We start from the raw sequence: 13967 nt of genomic DNA on the forward strand, positions 1-13967 counted from the left end.
AGATTCCTGCCTTTTATATGAGTTATTTTAGAAGATAAAAGAGATTGGAGCATACACACATTTTAATTTCACTCAAGTATCGTTACTGGTTGTGAAAATACAGAACAACAGAATGGCGTAGGCTATTTTTCCTCTAAGTATTCTCTAATCAGGTGAAATAAAGTATGTTATTATCACCTTCATACCTGTTACATCCTGCACCACAGCACTAAATTATTAAACTCATTTTTGGTCCGTAACAGACAGGTAAGAGCATGTTACACCTCTGCCACAGGACGCCTCCCAACTTTCAAACTCTCTCAAAATACCTCATCACAACTAGAAAAAACGAGTGATTATTCGCGAATCATATCCGTGGTACCCTCGGCCTTGCTCTTACCCGCCTGGCGGTACGTCATTGATATCAAATTGATTGACTAATTAATTAAATTAAACATGCGAGTCCTTTTGCGTGGTGAGTAATGTTTTTACCGCAGTCAGATTATACTCGCTAGGTAACCCTTACAGTCGCTTCAGTAATCTCTTTGGGAGCTTCCTACACGCTAGGTGGTCTATTCCTCCAATGCTAAAACGAGTGGTTACCGCCGTCAAATAGCTGAAGATATCCATCAGTAAACTCATTCTGTCTATCAGCTGCCTCATCACGCTGGTGGAAGCAAGTCACTTATCATTCCGATATACTGTTCCGAAACTAATCCTGCTGAGACCTTGAAAGGTGGCTACACTGAGCCACAGCGCCAGAGATCGCGCCAGAGAGTTTTGTTCGGCCGCCTCCATTGGCAGTGATTATTGAGAAGTAGCGGAGTGCAGTGCTTGTTGAGAACTCGTAGTAGGCAGTTTTGTTGAGAAGTAGCGGAGTGCAGTGCTTGTCGAGATGTGGCAGTAGTCAGTTCTTGTTGAGATGTGGTAGTAGCGAGTCGGTGTGGAGATATTGTAATGATTAGAGTGCTTTTCATCAATATAAATGAAGGTAACAAAACTCCTTTTCTTTTTTTTCTCATTATTTCAATGTCCTGAATAATGCGTCATTACAGGTTCAGTCAACAAAGCATCTGGCTTGTGTTCTTGTATTAGAGTGTAATTCTGGTTTTCTTGCGCAATTATAGTATTTCTAAATTTTTTTATCACTTCAGTATAAATGGTATTTGAAATTTCTTGTCTTATTGAAGAAGAACCGTGCCAGATGTGTACGTTGAGTCATACTTCCACACACAGAACAGTTATACTTGTGCTTTGGTTTCGTAGGTTTTATAGTTGCTGGGGACTTAATTAATTAATTGTGTTAACGGAAATTTCATTTCATTCTTTGTTGTTGTTCTATGCAGTCAGATTGCGTACAAATACTAGTCAGGGCCAACCGTTTACGAGACTACGTAATCGGACATACATCTACAAAAAATATAAAAAATTATTTTCATTATAAATAATTAAGCCCCCATGCAACCTGTCTGCCTACGGGAGCTGTAGGATGCTTCACTTTGTTCTCCACCCCGGCGACGCCCCCGGCCCCATCCCCGCCGCCGCCACTGACCTGCAGGCTCACAGCAAACACCGTCGCCACCTCCAACCGTGTTTGAGTCTGCAGACCTAGGTTTCCCTCAGAATATAGCCCTGTAGAATCTTGTCTATTGACCTGTCAAATTAGTGACTGGATGTCTCGAAAACTCAAATGGAAATCCCGTAAAGGAAGGTGATTTTCTTATCGAGGAACACTACTGAGAAAATTTAGAGGACCGATGTCTGAATCTGACTGCAGAAGGACTTTATTTACGCCAATATACATTCCGCGTAAGGATCACGAAGATAAGATATGAGAAATCAGCACTCATACTGAGGAATAGAAGATGTCTTTTTTTTCCTTCGTTCTATTTGCGAGTGGAACAGGAATGGAAATGATGCAAAACTCACGGAAGAATGTTGTTCCTTATTTATCGACGAAGCAAGACTTGGAATTTCTGCTGGTAATGGTTTCTCGGTAAAATCTCCGTAGTAGACCCAGTTTCCTCATTGCAGTCATTTCGCGGGATGTCCGCGAGTAGTTGTAATATGTTTGGACACAACACTTAAAAGAAGCGGTAGAGGGCTCACTTCTCAACTCCCTTTCGTCAGTGTATCACTTATCTTCCATGACCTCCCGAATCTTCTACTGTTCAATGTACAGGGTGGTCCACTGATCGTGGCCGGGCCAAATACCTCACAAAATAAGCGAAAAACGAAAAAAAAGTACTAAGAACGAAACTTGTGTAGCTTGCAGGGGGAAGCCAGATGGCGCTATGGTTGGCCCGCTAGATGGCGCTGCCATAGGTCAAACGGATATCAACTGTTTTTTTTAATAGGAACCCCCATTTTTTATTACATATTCGTGTAGTCACTAAAGAAATATGAATGTTTTAGTTGGACCACTTTTTTCGCTTTGTGATAGATGGCGCTGTAATAGTCACAAACATATGGCTCACAATTTTAGACGAACAGTTGGTAACAGGTAGGTTTTTTAAATTAAAATACAGAACGTAGGTACGTTTGAACATTTTATTTCGGTTGTTCCAATGTGATAAATGTACCCTTGTGAACTTATAATTTCTGAGAACGCATGCTGTGTACCTGTAAATACCACATTAATGCAATAAATGCTCAACCTCAATACATCTTGCAATACGTTTAACGACATTCCTCTCAACAGCGAGTATTTCGCCTTCCGTAATGTTCGCACATGCATTAACAATGCGCTGACGCATGTTGTCAGGCATTGTCGGTGGATCACGATAGCAAATATCCTTCAACTTTCCCCACAGAAAGAAATCCGGGGACGTCAGATCCGGTGAACGTGTGGGCCATGATATGGTACTTCGACGACCAATCCATCTGTCATGAAATATGCTATTCAATGCCGCTTCAACCGCACGCGAGCTACGTGCCGGACATCCATCATGTTGGAAGTACATCGCCATTCTGTCATGTAGTGAAACATCTTGTAGTAACATCGGTAGAACATTATGTAGGAAATCAGCGTACATTGCACTATTTAGATTGCCATCGATAAAATGGGGGCCAATTATCCTTCCTCCAATAATGCCGCACCATACATTAACCCGCCAAGATTGCTGATGTTCCACTTGTCGCAGCCATCGTGGATTTTCCGCTTCTCAATAGTGCATATTATGCCGGTTTACGTTACCGCTGTTGGTGAATGATGCTTCGTCACTTAATAGAACGCGTGCAAAAAATCTGCCCAGTGCCAGAACTGTACACGACGTTCAAAGTTGTCGCCATGCAATTCCTGGTGCATAGAAATATGGTACGGGTGCAATCGATGTTGAAGTAGCATTCTCAACACCGACGATTTTGAGATTCTCGATTTTCGCGCAGTTTGTCTGCTACTGATGTGCGGATTAGCCGCGACAGCAGCTAAAACACCTATTTGGGCATCTTCATTTGTTTCAGCTCGTGGTTGACTTTTCACATGTGGCTGAACACTTCCTGTTTCCTTAAATAACGTAACTGACCAGCGAATGGTTCGGACACTTGGATCATGTCGTCCAGGACACCGAGCAGCATACATAGCACACGCGCCTGGGGCATTTTGATCACAATAGCTATACATCAACACGATGTCGACCTTTTCCGCAATTGGTAAACAGTCCATTTTAACACGGGTAATGTATCACGAAGCAAATACCGTCCGCACTGTCGGAATGTTACGTGATACCACGTACTTATACGTTTGTGACTATTACAGTACCATCTATCACAAAGCGAAAAAAGTGGTCCAACTAAAACATTCATGTTTCTTTACGTACTACACGAACATGTAATAAAAAATGAGGGTTCCTATTTAAAAAGCGCAGTTGATATCCGTTTGACCTATGGCAGCGCCATCCAGCGGGCCAACCATAGCGCCATCTGTTTTCCCCCTTCAAGCTAGACGAGTTTCGTTCTCAGCAGTTTTTTCGTTTGATGCTTATTTCGTGAGATATTTGGCCCGGTCACTATCAATGGACCACCCTGTATAGCACTCGATGGGGAAGGGATGTTGCCCGCCAAGTCACTGACTCATGCTAATCCTCTTGAAATTGCACCGCGTTCCGGAAGCACTATTCCAGGAGTTAGAAGGCTGTCTAATCCTTCGCTCGTCACTGAGTATGTAGAGAACTATCACAACGAAAAAATAGCACACTAACGTACAGGACGAGAGACACAAAATGCAGAGTATATGTGGACTGCACAGAGAAATTCAGAACCATAACATGTGCAATTCATCGATTAAGAACGATTGTCTATAAACGTACCCTTGTACGTGTCTCAATCTCCTTTACAGTATTCCTATAATTACTATGCTAGAAATACGGCAGTGTAATGGTATTTGAACCTTCGTGGATAGTATAGCGTTTCGTGGGAAATAATAACCTTTTTCTTTTCAAATGGAGCGCAACTCCATAATACGAATCTAACAGTATAGCAGAGCTTCCAGTACACTATCCTTTGAGTGATTTACATCGGTGCAGCAGCCTCTCACTTCCAGGCATAATTCAGAGATATTTTAAGAGTAGAGGGAGATAAGGGACTTAATCACAGGACTCCTCGTTCTTTTACCCTCACGTTCGGTTCGGTAGTGGACCGACCATGAGACCGTATTCTTTCTAGAGAAGATTATGTTCACATGCGTAATACGCATATGCGTGGGGCTAGTTATTTATTTAGAAGCAAACCAAGTACTTACATGAATATCCAACTACCGTACACCAAGAGCCAACTGACCAATACGTACAGGCCAGACCAAATTAATGTCTATGTTTCCTCCAGCAACAGCAGTCATCTTATGAACTTCTCGTCCCGTCAGTGACGTGACTGTTCTACTTCTGTAGTATTGGCAGCTGTCCTACGTTATCAATGCGTCATGCAGTAAGTATATATCACTGTCGCAAGTAAATGTGATGAATAGTGAGAGCAGTCGAGACGCCGCATAGACCTCTTGCGCAATTTAAAATAACAAATAAATGGGTGTGAGCTATGTTACAACACATGAATTAGAATGAAAACTTCCAAAACGGTACGAAAGAGTCATAGCATGTGGTACCTGTGTAGATCAAATACAAGGTACGTACGGCTGGACGTCCCTTCCTTACACGTCGCTGCTGCAACGGGACGTTATACCACGACACAGACACAAATTCGAATACAGCTAACCGACACATCAATGACCGGACGTAAGGTTCTTAAATTTGTGGAGAGAGAAAAACAATATGGGGCACGAGGGGGATTTGAAAATGGATGTCCTCTTTCGCAGTCCTATGTCGTGACCGCATAACCACGAGGCCTTGCCTCTTCAGACTCGCTCGATGTTGCACATCTTGAGCTTAGAGCGTTCACTGCTTCTGTTTTGCTCTTTTTCCACAGTTCAGTACACCTTCTTCCTGTTTTCACGCCTGATCTGTGTTCAGTTTTTGACGGGCGATCCACTGGGCCATCTGACCACTGAATCTGAGGGGGGTGCGAGGGGGAGTTTCCCTTGTTATTACCACTTCCTCTTACATCCCGCTGCGAATTGTAGTGCAAGAGTCTCTTGATGGAATACCGACGGAATCTGCGGTCACTCGCCTCCTACAGCGTCAAATCTTAGTGGGCGGGTCACACCCCACTTGAAAAGCCATGTAGATTTGAACTTCACATATTCTTCTGCTTTAGCTCACCGACTTGGCAGTTCATAGTGTTTGAATTGCTTCGCATAGGATTCCAGCAAATTAATCCCAACCAGGTGTATAAATTCTACTTCAGCTCACTCCAGATGCTTACTACTGGAAACTTTACGGTAGTTAACACTTCCGATGACAGTGTACGAGATTTCTCGTCCCATTAATGTGCAATAGATTTAGTTGCGTTTGGGTCAACTACCACCTCCACCACAGGTTTCCCACCTGTTTGCGGACAACTCCATCATCTAGGAACATTCCACATCCAACAAAAATACAATGCGGATGGAATGGGACGGAAAAAATCTCTGGGAAAGACGACGTATTTCTCCCGGAAACATACGATAGATTGGGGTATGTATGAAGGCATCTAGGAAATTTTTGGTGTGATCTCCGTGTGAGATTGGGATGGATGTGTAATTGATAATGCAGGTGTGATGTACACTCCACCATGCTCTGCACAGTCGTTTGCAGTGTCTTTGTATTAAATATGGGATGTTCGTTGGTGATGGAGTTGTACGCAAGCAGGCGGGAAACCTGTGGTGGAGGTGGTAGTTGACCCAAACGCAACTAAATATATTGCACTTTAATGAGACTAGAAATCCCGTACACTGTCATCGGAAACGTTAACTGCCGTGTAATATGCAGCAGTAAGCATCTGGAACGAGTTGAAGTAGAGTGCGTATGTCTAGTTCGGAATAATTTGCTGTAGTGTTAAGAGAAGCAATTCAAACACTGTTAATTGACAAGCCGGTGAGCATAAGCAGAAAAATATGTCAAGCTCAAATCTACATGGATTTTTAATGGGAGTGTGATCCACTCACTAAGATTTGACGGTGCTCGAGGCAAGTGACAGCAAGTCCCGTCGGTACGTCATCACGAGACTGTCGCACTACAAATCGGGTCGAGAAGTAAGAGATAGGGGTACTAAGATGACTGCTGTTGCTGGAGGAAACATTGACACTGATTTGGTCCGGCTTGTATGCGTTCTACTCATGTGAATAAGCTCTGCTCCAGAGAGAAAGCAGTTTCAGGGACGGTACACTATCGAGCAGCACGTGGGAGTAAAGAATGAGCAGTCCTTTCATTAAATCACGAATCTAACCGTACTATTGAAATAGCTCTGAATTCTGCATGGAGGTGTGAAGCTGCTGCACCAATGTGAAACATTCAAGGGGGTAGTGTATTGGAACTTCAGTTATACTTTTAGATTCGCGTTGTGGAGTTTTGCTCAATTTGACAAGAACAGTGATGTATTTCTCACGAAACGCTATTCCGTCAACGAAGACTCTCATACCATTACAATGTCGTATTTCTAGCGTAGTAATCAAAGGAGATTAGGACACGTAGAAGGATATTTTTATAGACAGTGGTTCGATATCGATGAATTGTAGGTGTTGAGATTCTGAATTTCTCAGTCCGCGTATACTCTACATTGTTATGACTTTCCTCCTGTAGCTTAGTGTGCTATTTTCCTCGTTGTGCTAGCTCTCTACCTATTCAGTGACGGTTGGAGGACTAGACAGCCTTCTAGCTGAGGAAACATCGCATCGGAACGTGATGGGATTTCGAGAGAATTAGCATGGGCCTGTGGCTTGGCAGGGGACACCTCTTAATCGTCGAAGTCAGGTGGAGTCAAATGCTATGTATCGAAGACTGGAAGACTCGCGAGAAAATGGCGGGTAAGCGATACTCTGACGATATGGGAGTTGAGAGGGTAGCTCTATAGCCCTTCTTACGTGTTGTGGCCAAACATGTTACAACCTCTCGCATACGTTTCGCGAAGTGACTACAATGAGAAAATGGGTCTAATACGAAGATTTTTACCGAGCGACGTTTAGCAACAGAAGTTCCCTCCTTTGTTTTCCGCGAGATTGCGCAGCTATAAACGAGTGGAGTGACATCTTAATAGGTGGACTAAATTTACATCTACATTCGTATGTTTACTTTGCAAGGCATCAAGTGGTTTGTGTCGGATGGCATCTTGTACCACTATGCCATTTTCTTTCGTATTCCGCTCGCGAATAGAGTGAGGAAGCAACAGCCTGACTGTATGCCTCGGTATTAGAACAAAATTATCGTATCTTATCCTCGTGGCTTTTACGCGAAAGGTATGTTGGCATCAGTAAAATCCTTCTCCAGTCGTCTTCAAATGTCGTTTCTCCAAATTATCTCAATAGTGTTTCTCGAGAAGGTCCAATCGTGTGATTGGATTGAAGAGTTCCTAGATAACAGAAAGCAGCATGTCATTCTCAATGGAGAGAAGTCTTCCGAAGTAAGAGTGATTTCAGGTGTGCCGCAGGGGAGTGTCGTACGACCGTTGCTATTCACAATATACATAAATTACCTTGTGGATGACATCGGAAGTTCACTGAGGCTTTTTGCGGATGATGCTGTGGTATATCGAGAGGTTGTAAGAATGGAAAATTATACTGAAATGCAGGAGGATATGCAGCGAATTGACGCATGGTGCAGGGAATGGCGACTGAATCTCAATGTAGACGAGTGTAATGTGCTGCGAATTCATAGAAAGCAAGATCCCTTATCATTTAGCTATGATATAGCAAGTCAGCAACTGGAAGCAGTTAATTCCATAAATTATCTGGGAGTACGCATTAGGAGTGATTTAAAATGGAATGATCATAGCCGGCCGAAGTGGCCGTGCGGTTAAAGGCGCTGCAGTCTGGAGCCGCAAGACCGCTACGGTCGCAGGTTCGAATCCTGCCTCGGGCATGGATGTTTGTGATGTCCTTAGGTTAGTTAGGTTTACCTAGTTCTAAGTTCTAGGGGACTAATGATCTCAGCAGTTGAGTCCCATAGTGCTCAGAGCCATTTGAACCATTTTTTGAATGATCATATAAAGTTGATCGTCGGTAAAGAAGATGCCAGACTGAGATTCATTGGAAGAATCCTAAGGAAATGCAATCCAAAACAAAGGAAGTAGGTTACAGTACGCTTGTTCGCCCACTGCAGTGTGGGATCCGTACCAGATAGGGTTGATAGAAGAGATAGAGAAGATTCAACGGAGAGTAGCGCGCTTCGTTACGGGATCATTTAGTAATCGAGAAAGCGTTACAGAGATGATAGATAAACTCCAGTGGAAGACTCTGCAGGAGAGACGCTCAGTAGCTCGGTACGGGCTTTTGTTGAAGTTTCGAGAACATACCTTCACCGAAGAGTCAAGCATTATATTGCTCCCTCCTACGTATATCTCGCGAAGAGACCATGAGGATAAAATCAGAGAGATTAGAGCCCACACAGAGACATACCGACAATCCTTCTTTCCACGAACAATACGAGACTGGAATAGAAGGGAGAACCGATAGAGGTACTCAAGGTACCCTCCGCCACACGCCGTCAGGTGGCTTGCGGAGTATGGATGTAGATGTAGATCGCCTTTCCTCCAGGGATTCCCATTTCAGTTCACGAGACATCCAGCCACTAATTTGGAGGGAGCCAATATGTATGCTTCTACAGGGCTGTATTCTGAGGAAAATCTAGGTCTGCCGGCTCTTACACGCATGCCGGTGGCGGCGGTGGTTGCTGTTCGCCTGCTGCGCGGTGGCGGCGGCGGGGGTAGGTTTCGGCGGTGTCGCGGGGGTGGAGAAGAGAGTGGCTTCAAATGGCTCTGAGCACTATGGGACTTAACTACAGTGGTCATCAGTCTCCTAGAACTTAGAACTACTTAAACCAAACTAACCTAAGGACATCACACACATCCATGCCCGAGGCAGGATTCGAACCTGGGACCGTAGCAGTCGCGCGGTTCCGGACTGCGCGCCTAGAACCGCTAGACCACCGCGGCCGGCGGAGAAGAGAGTGAAGCATCCTACAGCGCCCAGGTTTCAGCACTATTAGTTGGGGAGCAGTATTGTGACTTACTTCAACTAGCGCGGCAAGCCAATCGGCAGACAGACTGAGTTAAGTGTTGGATATCTACAGCTACCTGATGAGGTTACCACCCACTTTTGTATCGGAGGAAGTGGCCAACTAGCCTGTGGGAAGCCCTCAGATACGGCACAGAAGCGACTGTAAGCGTTATGTGGCCAGTGGCATCCGACTGTGGGAAGAAAATTACACGTCATGAAAAGGGACTCTCATAATCAATTTAATTAATTAGTCCATCTGTTTCACATCAACGACGTGCCGCCACGTGGGTGGAAGCGAGAGCGAGAATACCATGGATATGGTTCGCGTGTCGGAGCGGTAATCAGTCTTTAAGATGAGATTTTAATGAAATTTCAATCTGCTACCTGCACTGGGAGAGACATCTATTGTAATAAAGTCAGCCGTATTACCAAATTTATAATGTGATGTGTAGTATTAACCTGATATTTGCAACTCCTCTGGGCTGCTGCCTTAACAGACTGTAGGTGATGAGGCATTTGGGTACTTAAAGAGAGTTCGAAAGTGAGGAAGCATCCTGTGATACGATGCTCTGAACACTGTCATGAGTCAATAATGAGTTGAATATTCTAGTGCTGCGGTGCAGGATGTAACAGATATTATGCTGATAGAAGCAGATTCTTTTTTAACCTGATGAGGGAATACTTAGAGGAAATACGCGGTATGCTATACTGTTGTACTGGATTTTAGCAACAAGTAACAATACGTCATTGATATGAAAACGCATGTGTGGTCCGATTTCTTGTATCTTCGAAAATAACTCGTATAAAAGGGAGGAACCTACCTTTCGTATGAGAGATTTAAGGTTAATCGACAAAAACATCGCCGGCCGCGGTGGCCGAGCGGTTCTAGGCGCTTCAGTCTGGAACCGCGCGACTGCTACGGTCGCAGGTTCGAATCCTGCTTCGGTCATGGATCTGTGTGATGTCCTTAGGTTAGTTAGGTTTAAGTAGTTCTAAGTTCTAGGGAACTGATGACATCAGATGTTAAGTCCCATAGTGCTCAGAGCCACTTGAACCATTTGAACAACAACATCCCCGTTTTGGATTGGGTAAAGTGGATTTTTCAAACTGGGAAGTCTATGTCAGAGGGGGAATTGCAGGTAGACCTACGCATCTAGGGCACACCTGCTTGTCTTACGGTGTGCTGCGGACAGTGGCAGGAGTAGGCACGATGTTTCAGCCGACCGGAGGCCGCGGCTTAGCCTCGAGTGACCAGCGGGTACAAAGAGTGCTCCGACCTGTCGGCTCTTGCATATAGCCAGGGGGATACGTCCCAGGGACGGCGCTCACTGCGCCTACCGGATGACTGAATGCTCAAGTAACAAATATGCTGGTCGAGCGGCGACAGAAGCGGATGTTTGCGTTGTGTGAGAAGGTTCAATATCGCGATTGTTTGCAATGGAAGATTATTCCCCAGATGTAAATTGATTAGCTCACTGCTTGGAAGTCATAGTGACAGTCTTTCCAGCCTTTGTGCACCCGGTACAACCCGCGTGTAGGTACCCATAGATTTGCGAAGGACTGCCAGCGTGGCTGATGCCAGTCCTCAAATGGTTCAAATGGCTCTAAGCACTGTGAGACTCAACTTCTGAGGTCATCAGTCCCCTAGAACTTAGAATTACTTAAGCCTAACTAACCTAAGGACATCACACACATCCATCCCCGAGGCAGGATTCGAACCTGCGACCGTAGCAGCCGCGTGGTTCCGGACTGAAGCGTCTAGAACCGCTCGGCCACAGCTGCCGGCCAGTCCACTCCGTGCCTGCGCGGACTCGGCTCCCCGGCAGTTGGCAGACGGCGCGTACTGTACGCCCGCGATTTTGTACATTCATAAGGTTTTTTCGGCAGGTATCTTTAGTGTACTGTGGAACGTTATGGTGGAGGAAGGTGACTGTGCTCTCAAATTCGTTACGTAAAAGACCTCGGATATGTTACGATCTATTTGTGGCGCAAATTTATTTACTTGATTTGCAAAGTGTTTATGTGTGATACTCAGACTTGAAAATATGTTTTTTATGGAAAATAATAATCGTAAGGTGGTGGTGAATGACCTATTTGTCTCATGTAAATTGTTAAACAATTACTTTGATAGGATAGTGCAAATGAACTATTTCCTGACATTTTTGATAGAGCAGTTGTGACAGCTCTCCGTTTGTCCCCAGCATTAGCCAACGGGAACACAGTTTTCTGAGGAGGGGTGGAAACCTCGGGCTGTGTGTTTGATTCATGCATGTGTTCGCACTAACTGGAAGTAACCACTTGAGATAGACAGAGACAGATTTCGAGTCTGGAATTTCCCGATCAAAGGAATGCTGTCACGTCATGCTTTGTTTGGGGGCTGCAAGAACAAATGGCGGTCTCTCATGGAGGTAGGCACGTCACCCTGGTCTACAGGTTTCAGGACCGGGTGTTACAAGAGGAAGCAGCCACTTGAGAGAGAGCGGAGATAGTTTTCTGGGTATCGAATATCACAGGACCCCGGCTTCTGGTCTGCAGTCGGTGGTATTTAGTATTGTGATTTGCAATTCGGACAATGGGTGGTTTTCTACCTTCGCAGCATGCAGATGTGTGCGCTCTGTGCTCTGCCCATTGCCCAGTGGCGCCTGGTCGACAGACACGCGCAGGTGGTCTAAAATGGAGGCTAAGATACCGTCCTTCATTCATGGGCAGTGGGGGCAGAGGGGTGCAGACGTGAGCTTTTCCCTAGTGAGGGAGCCCTGTCTCTTGCAAACTGATTAAATAAGGAATATGCAAACTGAATTGATCTGTAGATTATTATGTCAGTTGACATTGATTTGAATTTAATGCCATGAGATCCTTTCTTTCCAGCACAGACTGGGTCTTTTTCCCTCGAATTTCCAGGTGGAATGGAAAAGAAAATTGAGAATGCGCTAGATGACGATCAGTTTGGCTTTAGGAAAAGTAAAGGCATGAAAGAGGCAATTCTGACGTTGCAGTTAATAATGAAAGCAATATTAAAGAAAATTCAAGACACGTTCATAGGATTTGTCGACCTGGAAAAAGTGTTAGACGATGTAAAATGGTGCAAGATGTTCGAAATTCTGAGAAAAATAGGGATAAGCTATACCGAGAGACAGGTCATTTACAATATGTACAACAAACAAGAGGGAATAATAAGAGTAGTCTTTCGCCCCTACTGTTCAATCTGTACATCGAGGAAGCAATGATGGAAATTAAAAAAAAAGGTTCAGGAGTGAAATTAAAATTCAAGGTGAAAGGATATCAGTGATACGATTTGCTGATGACATTGCTATCCTGAGTGAAAGTGAAGAAGAATTACATGATCTGCTGAATGGAATGAACAGTCTAATGATTATAGAGTATGGATTGAGAGTAAAGCAAAGAAAGACGTTGGTAATGAGATGTAGTAGAGATGAGAAACTTAATATCGGTATCGATGGTCACGAAGTAGATGAATTTAAGGGAGTCTGCTACCTGGGCAGTAAAATAACGAGTGATGGACAGAGCAAAGAGAACATCAAAAGCAGAATAGCAATGGCAAAAAGGGCATTCCTTCTCAAGAGAAGTCTACTAATATCAAATATCGGCCTTAATTTGAAGAAGAAATATCTGAGAATGTACGTCTGGAGTACAGCATTGTATGGGAGTGAAACATAGACTGTGGGAAAATCAGAAGAAAATCGAAGCATTTGAGATGTGGTGCTACAGATGAATGTACAAAATTAGGTGGACTGATAAGGTAGGGAATAAGGAGGTTCTGTGGAGAATCGGAGAGGAAAGGAATATGTGGAAAACAGTGATGAGGAGAAGGGACAGGATAATAGGACATCTGTTAAGACATGAGGGAATGACTTCCTTGGTACTAGAGGAAGCTGTAGAAGGCAAAAACTGTAGAGGAAGACAGAGATTGTAATACATCCAGCAAATAATAGAGGACGTAGGTTGCAAGAGCTACTCTGAGATGAAGAGGTTAGCACAGGAGAGGAATTCATGGCGGTCCGCGTCAAACCAGTCAGAAGACTGATGACCCAAAAAAAGGTGGTTGAAGAAAGGGGAGGGCTGTGGAGTTTCCCTGGTCTGGGAAAAGAGGCTCAGAGTTGGGGAGAGGGTGCATGAAAGCGTCCCTTTTTCAGAGGGGTGTGGGAGAAGGAGGGAGAAGGCTTGGAGGGTTTTTCAGGAGGACAGATTATCTACAGAGGGCTATAAATCAACCCTCAGGGTGTCATAAACCACTTAGCAGCACAGTAAGTTAAGTGAGAAAGGAGGAGGGTGGTTTAATTGATCAATTTAATTAACTAGTGTGTCAATTTGATATAAAATGCGCCAAAATCCTCTTAGAGTGAATTCTCGAGATTTGTATGTCCATCTTTTTGATTGGAGGTTTGAGAGA

At 44.3% G+C, this 13967-nt stretch overlaps 1 protein-coding gene across 2 annotated transcripts in view; it reads right to left on the bottom strand.

The window, feature by feature from the left end:
• LOC124622015 (cytochrome P450 4C1-like) overlaps positions 1–13967 on the bottom strand; it is a 109124-nt gene that overhangs the window by 44311 nt on the left and 50846 nt on the right. The gene's annotated exons all lie outside the window — the stretch shown is intronic.

Source organism: Schistocerca americana, chromosome 7 (assembly GCF_021461395.2).
Source record: "Schistocerca americana isolate TAMUIC-IGC-003095 chromosome 7, iqSchAmer2.1, whole genome shotgun sequence".
Lineage (NCBI taxonomy): Eukaryota > Metazoa > Arthropoda > Insecta > Orthoptera > Acrididae > Schistocerca > Schistocerca americana.